General features: G+C 45.2%; 1 long non-coding RNA gene across 1 annotated transcript; it reads left to right on the forward strand.

Annotated features, from left to right (window-relative positions):
- The first annotated feature begins 216 nt into the window (after nt 1–216).
- Nucleotides 217–3,855, forward strand: LOC310838228. The gene is made up of 3 exons (XR_014560828.1): nt 217–288; nt 2,283–2,514; nt 3,672–3,855. It is a non-coding gene; the product is annotated as an uncharacterized lncRNA (long non-coding RNA).
- Nucleotides 3,856–11,892: the final 8,037 nt, after the last annotated feature.

Below are 11,892 nucleotides of genomic sequence, written 5' to 3' on the forward strand. Positions count from 1 at the left end.
ACTTCCCCCCCTCACTGTATTATATATATTTCCTAAATCAGCTTTGAACTGAGCAAATGCCCAGGGGGCGGAGCGATCAACCCCCCTCCCCACCTCCCTCTCTGCCTTGGGAACAGAGCCTGGATTCCTAGACAGGATTCTCGATAGGTAGCTTTCTGTTTCGAATGCGACTCCCTTGCCGGAAACGACGTCACGAGCAGCTGCTTTTGAAAAATCCCCGCTTCCTGTCGGCTCTCTCTTTTTCTTACAGCGTGGCTGAACCTGGATGGTGGATGCGCGCTGGGCTCGGTGAGGAGATCTCGGGTGAGCTTAGGGGAGGCTTTTGGTGTCTGCAGAGAGGTGGGAAGCAGAAACTAAAAGAAGAGGCGGGTGTTTATTTTACTATGAAATAAAGTCAGAAAAGCCTATTTCCGAATTAAAGATTAAGGTACTGTAGGTGCTTGTTTTTTTTCTCTCTCCTCTTTTCCTTTTTGTTATTTTGCTCTTTTTACTTATTAACTTTGGTTTTTTTAAAATTGCATTATATGTTGGAAACCCTTCATAAAATCGATTTTAAAAGGAAGGAAGGAAGAAAAACATATGACTTTTTTCAGGATTTGAAGTTACTGGGGGTTTGGGAAGCATCCGCGCACCAATAGCAACATATTTTAAGGTGATTCCAGATCAGAGCCTCTTTCTACACATTTCTGCTTTTGCAGAACGAGGTAAAAGGGGGGATTTCAACGGTGGGTCTAAAGCGCCCCTTCAAAAGGGTTTAATCTCCTTTGCAAGTTTCCTAGCCTGGATGCTACAAAAGTGAGGCAAAAAGAAAGAAAACTTTTATCAAAATAAGGCACAGGGTTGGATTTTACACGGAAAGCTGTAACTGAGAATGGGAGTGTGCCTACCCAGACATATATTTCAATATGGACTTGTATTTTATCATGTACATGGAGTACAACTCAAACTGGTTGAGTTTCTGGAGGAGATAGCTATTGAGACAGTGGTTATGCTCTGCCTCCAACTCTGCTTTTGAATATCAGTTGCTGAGAATTGGGATAGAGTTTCTGTTGCATTCAGTTCCTGCTTGTAGGCTTCCCACTAGAGGCAGCTGGTTGTCCCCCTGTAAGAACAAGGGACCCTCTTTTGGCATTAAGTGGTTCATAAATAATCCTAAGAGATGGACCTTTGGTCTGGCTGAGCAAGGATTATTTATGAACCACTTAATGCCAAAAGAGGGCCCCTTGTTCTTACAGGGTTTTTCAAATTATAATTTTACAGAGATATATCAAACATAAATCATAAAAACAAGATTCCAAGGAATCTCCTGGGCTTCCATCCTCCCCTTTGTGGGTCCTATTATTAATCGTTTCCTTCTGCATCTTTTATGATAGCCCAAACCCATTACCTCTTCCATTATGTCCAGATGGGTGGTGCTGTGGGTTAAACCACAGAGCCTAGGACATGCCAGTCAGAAGGTTGGTGGTTCAAATCCCTGTGACGGGGTGAGCTCCCGTTGCTCGGTCCCTGCGCTCCTGCCCACCTATCAGTTCGAAAGCACATCAAAGTGCAAGTAGATAAATAGGTACCGCTCCGGCGGGAAGGTAAAAGGCATTTCTGTGTGCTGCTCTGGTTCACCAGAAGCGGCTTAGTCATGCTGGTCACATGACCCGGAAGCTGTGCGCTGGCTCCCTCGGCCAATAAAGCGAGATGAGCGCCGCAACCCCAGAGTCGGACATGACTGGACCTAGTGGTCGGGGTCCCTTTACCTTACAAGTGATATTGCAATCCTAACAATTTTAACTGTTTACAATGGTCTGTAAGATAAGTTATAAGTTTTTCCCATTCCTTATTAAAATCTTGGTCTTCCTGATTACTGACTCTTCTGGTCATTTCAGCATAGTCCATTAACTTCATCTGCCATTCTTCTCTGGTAGGAACTTTATCTTCTTTCCATCGCTGGACCAGCAACCATGGTTGCATACATAAATAGTCTTTTCTGCTCCTTTCAGATTTTGGCTCCTTTTTGTAACTTCTCTGTTTCATCGTGTTTTTAATATTCTGTTGGGAGCCACCCAGAGTATATTATTATTTATTATTTTCCATTTCCAACCTTATCCCTGTAGAGCAGGAGAAGGGCAGCTGAGACTTCCTCTGAAATAAATGTCGTGTCTTTAAGGTTTTTCCCCCATATGTAAAAATATATAATCCAGTCATGGAATAAGGATGCTTATTGAGGGCTGGATTGGACCCAGCGCTATTGCTGTGCCCTAAAAGGTCTCCTTTCTCTTTCTCTCTTGGAGATGGCATCTCAGGTGGCGGCTGTGCGCTCCCCCATGGCAAGCCAGGCTTTGTGTTATGTCAAGAGGAGGCCTCTGGCCTCTGAAATCCAGCGAGGAGATGCTGATGAGAAGGCCTCCCTCTATCAGATCCTGCTTGAGCTCATGGATGCTGTGAATCGCCTTCCTGAGCCGACCTCAGCTGGATCTCCTTCCTGCCCTTCAGGAAGCTCAGAGGCTCCTTGGAGCCTGCAATGTATGTACTTTATAACAGGGGTCCTCAAATCTTCTACCCTTCAGAGTCACTTCAGATGGCTGAAAATTCCTGAGACAAAAAATGACAGTGCAGGGGCAGAGCTCATCAGATAACCAGTGCTATATGGAGGCAGTGTGTAGTACAATTGGGTGCAAATGATTGGCATAATTGTCCGTGGATACCTAATCCATCTTTGGACATTTGCTAAATTCTCTGCCTTGCTGTTTTTCCCTCTTGTGGCAAGGCGTTCTGTAGGTCAGCTTCCCGAAGTTGAGTACAGCCATTTGCAAGTATCTTTCCTCATTCCCTATACTTTGTTGACCTCAATTTCTAGGGTTGTAAGTTGTTTTGAATTGATTTTAATATTGCGTTTTGACGCTGTATCTGTCCCTTGGACCTTTGAATGAAGGGCAGGAAATAAGTAAGTAAATAACATTCTCCTTTCACACTCAACCTTATTTTCCTTCACCCAACTCCCATTGCCAGTTCCTTCCATCCTTCAGCCTCGGCCCAGTATACCTGAAGGAGTGTCTCCACCTCCAGTGTTCAACCTGGGGCACTGAGGTCCAGCTCCTAGGGCCTTCTGGCAGTTCCCTCACTGCAAGAAGTAAGGTTACAGGGAACCAATCAGAGGGCCTTCTTGGTAGTGGCACCTGCCCTGTGGGTCACCCTCCTGACAGATGTCAAGGCAATAAACAACTATCTGACTTCTGACATCTGAAGGCAGCCTTGTTTAGGAAGTTTTTAATGTTTGATGTTTTCTCCTGTTGGGAGCTGCCCAGAATGGCTAGGGAGGCCCGGTCAGATGTTGTTGTTTTTTAGTCGTGTCCGACTCTTCGTGATCCCATGGACCAGAGCAAGCACGCCAGGCACTCCTGTCTTCCACAGCCTCCCACAGTTTGGTCAGACTCATGCTGGTAGCTTCGAGAACACTGTCCAACCATCTCGTCCACGGTCGCCCCCTTCTCCTTGTGCCCTCCATCTTTCCCAACATCATAAATTATTTTATTTTATTTTATTTTATTATATTATTCCTTTTGAATTCACTTCTTCCTCCCGTATCAGCTCCCCTCTATTACCCTCTTCTTTCCTGTTCCGTGTTTGTTACTTTATTATTACTTTAGTAAATACTTTACTTTTCTCTCTCTCTCTCCTAGAGGAAGTTGTGGATGAACCAATTTCTTCTGGGGAGGAGCCAGAAGCCCCCAGTGAAGCCAAAGATGCCCACAGAGAAGGGAGATCCCGTAAAAGTTCAGAAGTCGCAAAGGGTAGCTGTCAGAGCAAAGGCCTTGCTCAACATCTACTTGGGGCACTGCTGGGGCTTGGCCCACATCTGACGGCTCCCTCTTCAGAACCTGGCTCCTTTAGAGGACAGTGAGGGGCAGAGGCATGGGACTTATATAACTGCCTGCATCTGACAGAACAATGGGGAGGAGAACTGGGATGCTGTGGAAGCAACCAGCTTTTCAGGATTCCTCCAAGTGAATACCTCTCATTTCCTTGGCGTTGCTTCAGGTGCAAGACCCATTGAAGTGAATGATTGGGGCTTGTTGATTTCAGTGAGCCTACTCTTGAGTTCAGCTTAGCTGCACAAGGCTTGAAGTCCCTCCTTATCGCTTACCTCTTCTGGAAAGCCTTTGGCCTATATGCACAGATACCTTTCTAATTAAGACCAGGGTTGTTGTCATCATCATCTACCCTTCTCTCAAAGATCCCAGGGCAGGTTAGGGCATTAAACCACCCTCCCATCATATGTCAAGGAGATAAAGCACTACACAACTTTGAGAAAACATCTGAAGGCAGCCCTGTTTTGGGAAGTTTTTAATGTTTGATGTTTAGTTTTTATATTCTGCTGGAAGCCGCCCACAGTGGCTGGGGAAACCCAGCCAGGTGGGTGGGGAACAACAACATAATTTATTACTTATACCCTACCAATCTGGCTTGGTGTCCACAGCCACTCAGGGCAGCTCCCAACAGAATATTAAAAGCATAATAAAACATCAAACATTAAAAACTTTCCTAAACAGGGCTGCCTTCAGATGTCTTCTAAAAGTCAGACAGTTGTTTATTTCCTTGACATCTGGTGGGAGGGTGTTCCACAGGGTGGGCACCACTACTGAAAAGGCCCTCTGCCTGGTTCCCTGTAACCTCACAGGGAGGGAATTCCCATAAAGCCCTCTGCGCTAGACCTCAGTGTCTGGGCTGAACGATACGGTGGAGATGCTCATCAACAATGTATTCCAGGTATATGTATTTGGAATAATCACCTGCCTCTATTTGAACCCTGTTCCTCCTTATTAAATTTATTACCCGTTCATCATCATCAGGTTCCAGGGTGGGTTACAATTTAAAATTCAGTCTTAAATTCAAGTTGAAGCAGATTAGAGACACAGTAATATTGGTGGGGCCCTGAAAACAAACATCTCAGGTGTCCAAAGGTGTGGGGAAGGTTGAGCCCTTCAGATGTTGTTTAATTGCACCTCCCATCATCCCTGGCTGTTGGTCATGCCTCCTTCTGTTTCCTTGCATCTGTTATAGATTATAAGCTGTTTGTGCCAGGGATTGTCGTACCTGTTCTTTGTAAAGCCCCACGTTCATAGTGCCGTATGACTGCTGCTACAATTGCAACAATAAAATAATCAAATACATTTAAGACTAAGCTGATCTTCCAGGGCAGTTGAGGTGTTATTTTTTTGTTTTTATTTTGTGCACTGGGTGATGTTCACAATTAATGTGGAAGCTCAGGCACCACCCAACACTTATGCTGGTGCCGGAAACCCAGACGTGTGTTGAGGGAAGAGCCATCGGCTTGTGAGGATAAGGAGGAAGTCATAAGTCATAAACTGCCTTGGTCCAGTATACCTGAAGGAGCGTCTCCACCCCCATCGTTCTGCCCGGACACTGAGGTCCAGTGCCAAGGGCCTTCTAGTGGTTCCCTCGCTGCAAGAAGCCAAGTTACCGGGAACCAGGCAGAGGGCCTTCTCGGTAGTGGTGCCTGCCGTGTGGAACACCCTCCCATCAGATGTCAAAGAGAACAACAACTACCAAACTTTTAGAAGACATTTGAAGGCAGCCCGGTTTAGGGAAGCTTTTAATGTTTAACAGACTATTGTATTTTAATATTTTGTTGGAAGCCACCTAGAGTGGCTTGGGAACCCCAGCCAGGTTGGTGGGGTATAAGTAATAAATTATTATTGTTCGTAGCAGTAGTAGCAAATTCTGCAAGGTGAATGTTTCATCAAAACATTGGCTGCTTCTGTGTAACCATCACTTTATTTGTAGGGCGACCTTTGCACAAATAAATCATGCTCAAAGCGGCTTACAACAAAGTATCATGAAATCAACAATTGCAAGCATGGTTTCATAATACTGTAGCAACAAATTTGAGTGGACATAACAGCATACAAAAAACAAGGAAACAGCACTACTGTAAGTGTAGCCACATTGCACCTTCTGGCAGGAATGCAAACATGAAAGCAGTTGAAACATTTTTGCCTTGGTTCTAGCTGCTGCTGCTATGTCAGCTACAAAGGATCAGGTTAGTTGGATCAAATGTCCAAGGACTCGGCTAAAATGGTAAAGGACCCCTGATAGTTAAGTTCAGTCACAAGCGACTCTGGGGTTGCGGCGCTCATCTCGCTTTACTGGCCGTGGGAGCCGATGTTTGTCTGCAGACAGTTTTCCTGAGTCATGTGGCCAGCATGACTAAGACGCTTCTGGCAAAACCAGAGCAGCTACCTGCACTTTGACGTGCTTTCAAACTGCTAGGTTGGCAGGAGCTGGGACAGAGCAACGGGAGCTCACCCCATTGTGGGGATTTGAACCTCCGACCTTCCGATCTGCAAGCCCTAGGCTCAGTGGTTTAGACCACAGCGCCACCCGCGTCCCAAGGGCTCAGCTATACAGCTGCAAATAAAAGTGTGTTGTAAAGTGCATTATACAAATGTGACACTAGATGGCAATGGTGAGCTATGGCAAATACAATATATTTTCCAAAACATTTCAAAATGCATTTTCATGGCATTGTTTAAATATGTGTCTAGATTCCACCTACATTTTTGTTTCTGTAAAGAATTACTGCCTCATTTGCATCACCCTACAAGAGGCTATAAAATGGTTAACATGATTAAGTGTTTGTGTTGCTAATTTTTTTGGCTGCTGGGGGTGGTCGGTATTTACAACTTGCAGGATTTCTAGTAGAAAATGATCCCAGGCTCTAACATGGCTAAATGCATAATTTTGTTTGCCAGATCTAGTGGTGTCCTGAATTGCAGCATTTTCTCACACATTCCAAATGTCTGGGACATAGATATGTTAAATTACAAACAGGGTAGTGAGAAGCACAGATTCTTTTAGCCTGGTGCACCAGGTCTTTTCTCCCCTCTCCTTGTACCTTGCAGGCCAACTTTGACAGATGTGCATAGTCACCCACCTGTCAAATATCTGACAGAAGGTGAGGTCAGAGCTGATGACTGTCACCTGTTCCTTGTTCCTTTTTATATACAGTGGTACCTTGGGTTAAGAACTTAATACGTTCTGGAGGTCCATTTTTAACCTGAAACTGTTCTTAACCTGAAGCACCACTTTAGCTAATGGGGCCTCCCACTTGCCACGCAATTTCTGGTCTCATTCTGAAGCAAAGTTCTTAACCCGAGGTACTATTTCTGGGTTAGCAGAGTCTGTAACCTGAAGCGTCTGTAACCCAAGGTACCACTGTATATACTGGAGGTCTTCTCAGAGCAAAGTATGTAACTAAATTCTCAGATAATAGTAAGGACTCTTCAGATAACAATAATATACTTTGGCCACTGGAGCACTATCTGAAATCCTGGAGAACTGTGGCCAGTCAGTTTAGACAGTATTGGACAAGGTGGACTAAGAGCTTAACTCTTTGTGAGGCCGCTTACCGTCTTCCCAAGTGTGCTGAAAATGGCTGTGCCACTTCTTTCTAATAAAAATAATAGAGTAGAGGAAAGGAAAGGCAAAGGACCCCTGGATGGTTAAGTCCAGCCAAAGGTGATTATGGGGTGTGGCACTCATCTTCCTTTTCAGACCGAGGGAGCTGGCATTTGTTAGAGAGTAGAAAACAAGGGGTAGGGGAAGCATCATCTCAACTTTATTAGTAAAACAGTCACCATTACATAACATAAGCAATCAAAAACCTGCAATAGCTATTATCCAAGTTCATACTAACAAATGAATTGAGGACAAGCCAAGAGATCCTAATCCAGGATAGTCATTGTGCTCCTGTGCTCCCGATTTCAGAGGATTGTGACTCCCATCAGATTCGGCCAGCATGACCAAGGGTTAGGGAGATGGGAATGGCAGTCCAACATCCTCTGGGAATACCCCATCTCTGTGCATTTAGAGACATGTGATGAGAACAATTCAATGTCCAAAAGAGAGATATCTGAGCATTTAAGGTATAGGAAACCTTTGGCCCTCCAGATGTTGCTGAATTACAACTCCCATCAGCCCTTGCAGCAAGCATGGCCAATTGCCAGGGATGATGGGAGATCCAATTCAGCAATATCTGGGGTGGGCCAAGGTCATCCACATCTGGTTTCGATGCCGAGTTTGTGAAAGGAAAATCCCCGTGGCCCCACAAAAAAAGAAAAGAAAAAAGATGGCTGTCCTTGATTTGGCAGAGGAAAACATTCCATCTATCTGGCTTCTCCTCCCACAGACGGTTTTCATAAAACGATAAAATGCAACCAAACTATAAAAACTATGCAACAAAAGCAGTACAGCAACTTCTAAACCCAACAATCATCAAAAGGCTAAAAAAAATAATACACACAACTGGTTGCCTACATGTCTTGGTTTGTGGCCCCAGCCTGTATCCCTGGATGTTAAGAGAGGGCTGCACATCCCACACAGTTTAGGTGGTCCTCCGCCTGTGGGTTTTCTCATGTTCACGAAGGCTTGACTCGTCCTCAAAACTCTCGCCACAGTGTGGACATTGGTGTGGCCTCTCCTCTGCTTTCCCGATCTGAAACAGCACCTGGGTGCCTTCGATTTTCAAACAGGGAAAATATTTCTGTTCCAACGTATCCCGCTGAGTTCTCTGATGTTCGGTGAGGTTGGACAAGGACCGTGCAAAGCTGATCTTGCAGGTCGGGCACCTGGAAGTCTTCGGCCCCACGTGGCCCCTCTCGTGCACTCTCAGGTTGGCTAAGTGAGCAAAAGCCTTGCCACACTCCTCGCACTGGTAGGGCAGCGCTGTGTGGGCCCCTGGATGTGATCTCAGGCTTGTGCTGCAGCTGAAAGGTTTCCGGCATTGCGAACACGAGCGAGGCATCCTTTCGGTGAGCTGCGTCGGAAATTTGGCAGCGCTTCTGCAGGGACTGCGGCTCCTTTCCTCCAATTTCAAGCTCTGGTTCTGGGCTTCCATCACTTGCATTCTGATCCGAGCAGCAACCGGACATTTCTCCTTGCTCTCTTCCGGTTCCTCTGGTTTAAGGAAGATTCCACCCACATCAGGCACAGACTGATCTTCTCCCTGTGGCTGCGGCGGTGGTTGTGGCTGCTGCTGCTGCTGTGGCTGCTGCTCCTCATCTCCCTCTGGCCATCTTGGCCAATCTTGAGTGCCTAAGTTCTGTCCTACCACTTCATCTGCCAAAGTTTCTGGGGGCAACTCCATTGGTTCTTCCTCCATCTCTATCACTGGCACCTCAACTGTGGGAATAGGGTGGGGGGAACATGCAAATTAGAGAGAGTCTTTTGGATAAGGCCAATTGCCTATCTAGTCAGCATCCTTGAAGGAGCTGGGGATGTTTAGCCTGGAAAAGAGGAGACAAGAAATATGATAGTCTCCTTCAAATATCTCAAGGGCAAGGAAGAGGGAGCAAGCTTGTTTTCTGCCGCTCCGGCATGTAGGACTTGAACCCATGGCTTCAAGTTACAAGAAAAGAGATTCCTACTAAACATATGGGGAAAAACCTGAAAGAAGAATGGCAGACAAAATTAATGGACTATGCAGAATTAGATAAAAAGACAGGAAGGATTCGAAACCTGCGGGACCAGAGATTCACAGAAGATTGGAAGAAATACACGAACTATCTGAAGAGCAACTGTAATCAACAAATTACGCTAGTAGTACTACAAGAAGTTTTGTAAGAAGAAACGTATGAAGCATTGCAAAGTAGAGAGAGAATAGAGATATTAGTTATGAGTTAAATGTAATTGTGGAAGTAGGAAATGTATATTTAGTGAATAGACTGGAAAATTTTCAGATGTGATTGATGGAAGTAAAAAAAAATGGTATAAGATATGAAAGTATGTTAAATTACTGTTGAAAATGATATGTTGAAAAACTAATAAAATTATAGATAGATAGATAGATAGATAGATAGATAGATAGATAGATAGATAGGAATAAACTTTCTGACAGTAAGAGCTGTTGGACAGTGGAATGGTCTCCCTCAGGAGGTTGTGGACTCTCCTTCCTTGGAGGTTTTCAAGCAGAAGTTGGATGGCCATCAGCCATGGATGCTTTAGCTGAGACTATTGTATTGTGGGGGGTTGGAAGGGAAACTGTAGTCCAACTCTAACTCTACAGTTCTATGATTCTATGTATGTGGGAGGTGTAACCGAAAGGGAAGTTGGCCCTCAAGCCACAAGTAATAATAATTTATTTATAAATTTAATAACAATTAATTTATTATTTATACCCCGCCCATCTGGCTGGGTTTCCCCAGCCACTCTGAGCAGCTCCCAACCGAATGTTAAAAACACAATACAGCATTAACATTAAAAACATCCCACAAGTTCACCCAACCTGTGTGTGAGAGAGAACTTAGCACTGGCCCACGACCAGCTCTGTGCTCTAGCAGCGTGGCACAGTGGTTAGAGTGTTGGGCTGAGACCTGGGAGACTGGGGTTCTAGTCTCTACTCAGCCATGAAGCTCGCCAGGTGACCTTGGGCAAATCCCTGCTTCTCAGCCTAGCCTACCTAACAGGGGTGATGTGAGACAAAATGGGGAGAGGGAGAACCATGTACACTGTCTCAAGCTCCTTCGTGAAAAGGTGAGACATACATGTAATGACATAAATAAAACTAAAATAAAATAAGTGGTCTCACCTACAGCTTCTTCTTCTGACTCTTCTGACGGTGGTTCTTGCGAGGGAACGTGTTGATCCATGGTTATCTTCACAAAAGCAACACTGTAGTGTACAAAGTAGTAGTAGTAGAAATAAAAACAAAACAAAACAAACAAATAGTTATTTATACCCCACCCCATCTGGCCGGGCCTCCCCAGCCACTCTGGGCGGCTCCCAACAGAATATTAAAAATACAATAAAGCATCAAATATTAAATACTTCCCTAAACAGGGCTGCCTTCAGATGTCTTCTAAAAGTCAGATAGTTGTTTGTTGCCTTGACATCTGATGGGAGGGTGTTCCACATAGTGGGTGCCACTACAGAGAAGGCCCTCTGCCTGGTTTAATGCAAGATTTAATGCCATTGATCTTGGTTAGAATATAAGAAGAGCCTAGACTCAACACTAGGAAGAACCTCCAATATGGTTGTTGTTTTTTGTTTAAAAAAATACCAGATAGCTTCTAAGTAGATGCACATTTCTATGAGATCAAGCTGAATTGATTTAGTTCTGAATTAACTGCAGTATAATGGTACAGTGTAACTGCAGTGTAGGGACGTGGGTGGCGCTGTGGGTTAAACCACAGAACCTAGGACTTGATGATCGGAAGGTTGGCGGTTCGAATCCCCGTAACGGGGTGAGCTCCCATTGCTCGGTCCCAGCTCCTGCCCACCTAGCAGTTCAAAAGCACGTCAAAGTGCAAGTAGATAAATAGGTACCACTCCTGCAGGAAGGTAAATGGTGTTTCCGTGCTCTGCTCTGGTTCGCCAGAAGCGGCTTAGTCAAGCTGGCCCCATGACCCGGAAGCTGTACGCTGGCTCCCTCGGCCAATAAAGCGAGATGAGCGCCGCAACCCCAGAGTCGGCCACGACTGGACCTAACGGTCAGGGGTCCCTTTACCTAATGGTACACATCTGAGCTAAACAATCTGTCCTTGCTTACAGGCAGCTTCTCGCCCCAAAGAGTGGTCAACATAGCAGAGTGACCAACAGAAAAATCAGACTTCACATGAGATGCAGAGGACAACACTGACTCTGCATACACTTACTCCAGGATCTCTTCACGTCAGGGCCTCATTCACCTGCCCACTGTTCATTTTCCTATAGGCTACCACATCCCAGTTCTGTACCAATACGCCTTTGCCTTGTATGGAGAACAAGCACTCCAGTTTCAATGAGCACAAGTATGACATCAAAAATGGCAATGCTCAGCTCAGAGAACCCTGCTATCGGGACGTATGTGGCACCAGAAGGGGGAAGAGGGCAAATACCTGCCTT

The sequence above is a fragment of the Podarcis gaigeae genome, assembly GCF_964106915.1.
Source record: "Podarcis gaigeae genome assembly, chromosome: 2".
Taxonomy (NCBI): Eukaryota; Metazoa; Chordata; class Lepidosauria; order Squamata; family Lacertidae; genus Podarcis; species Podarcis gaigeae.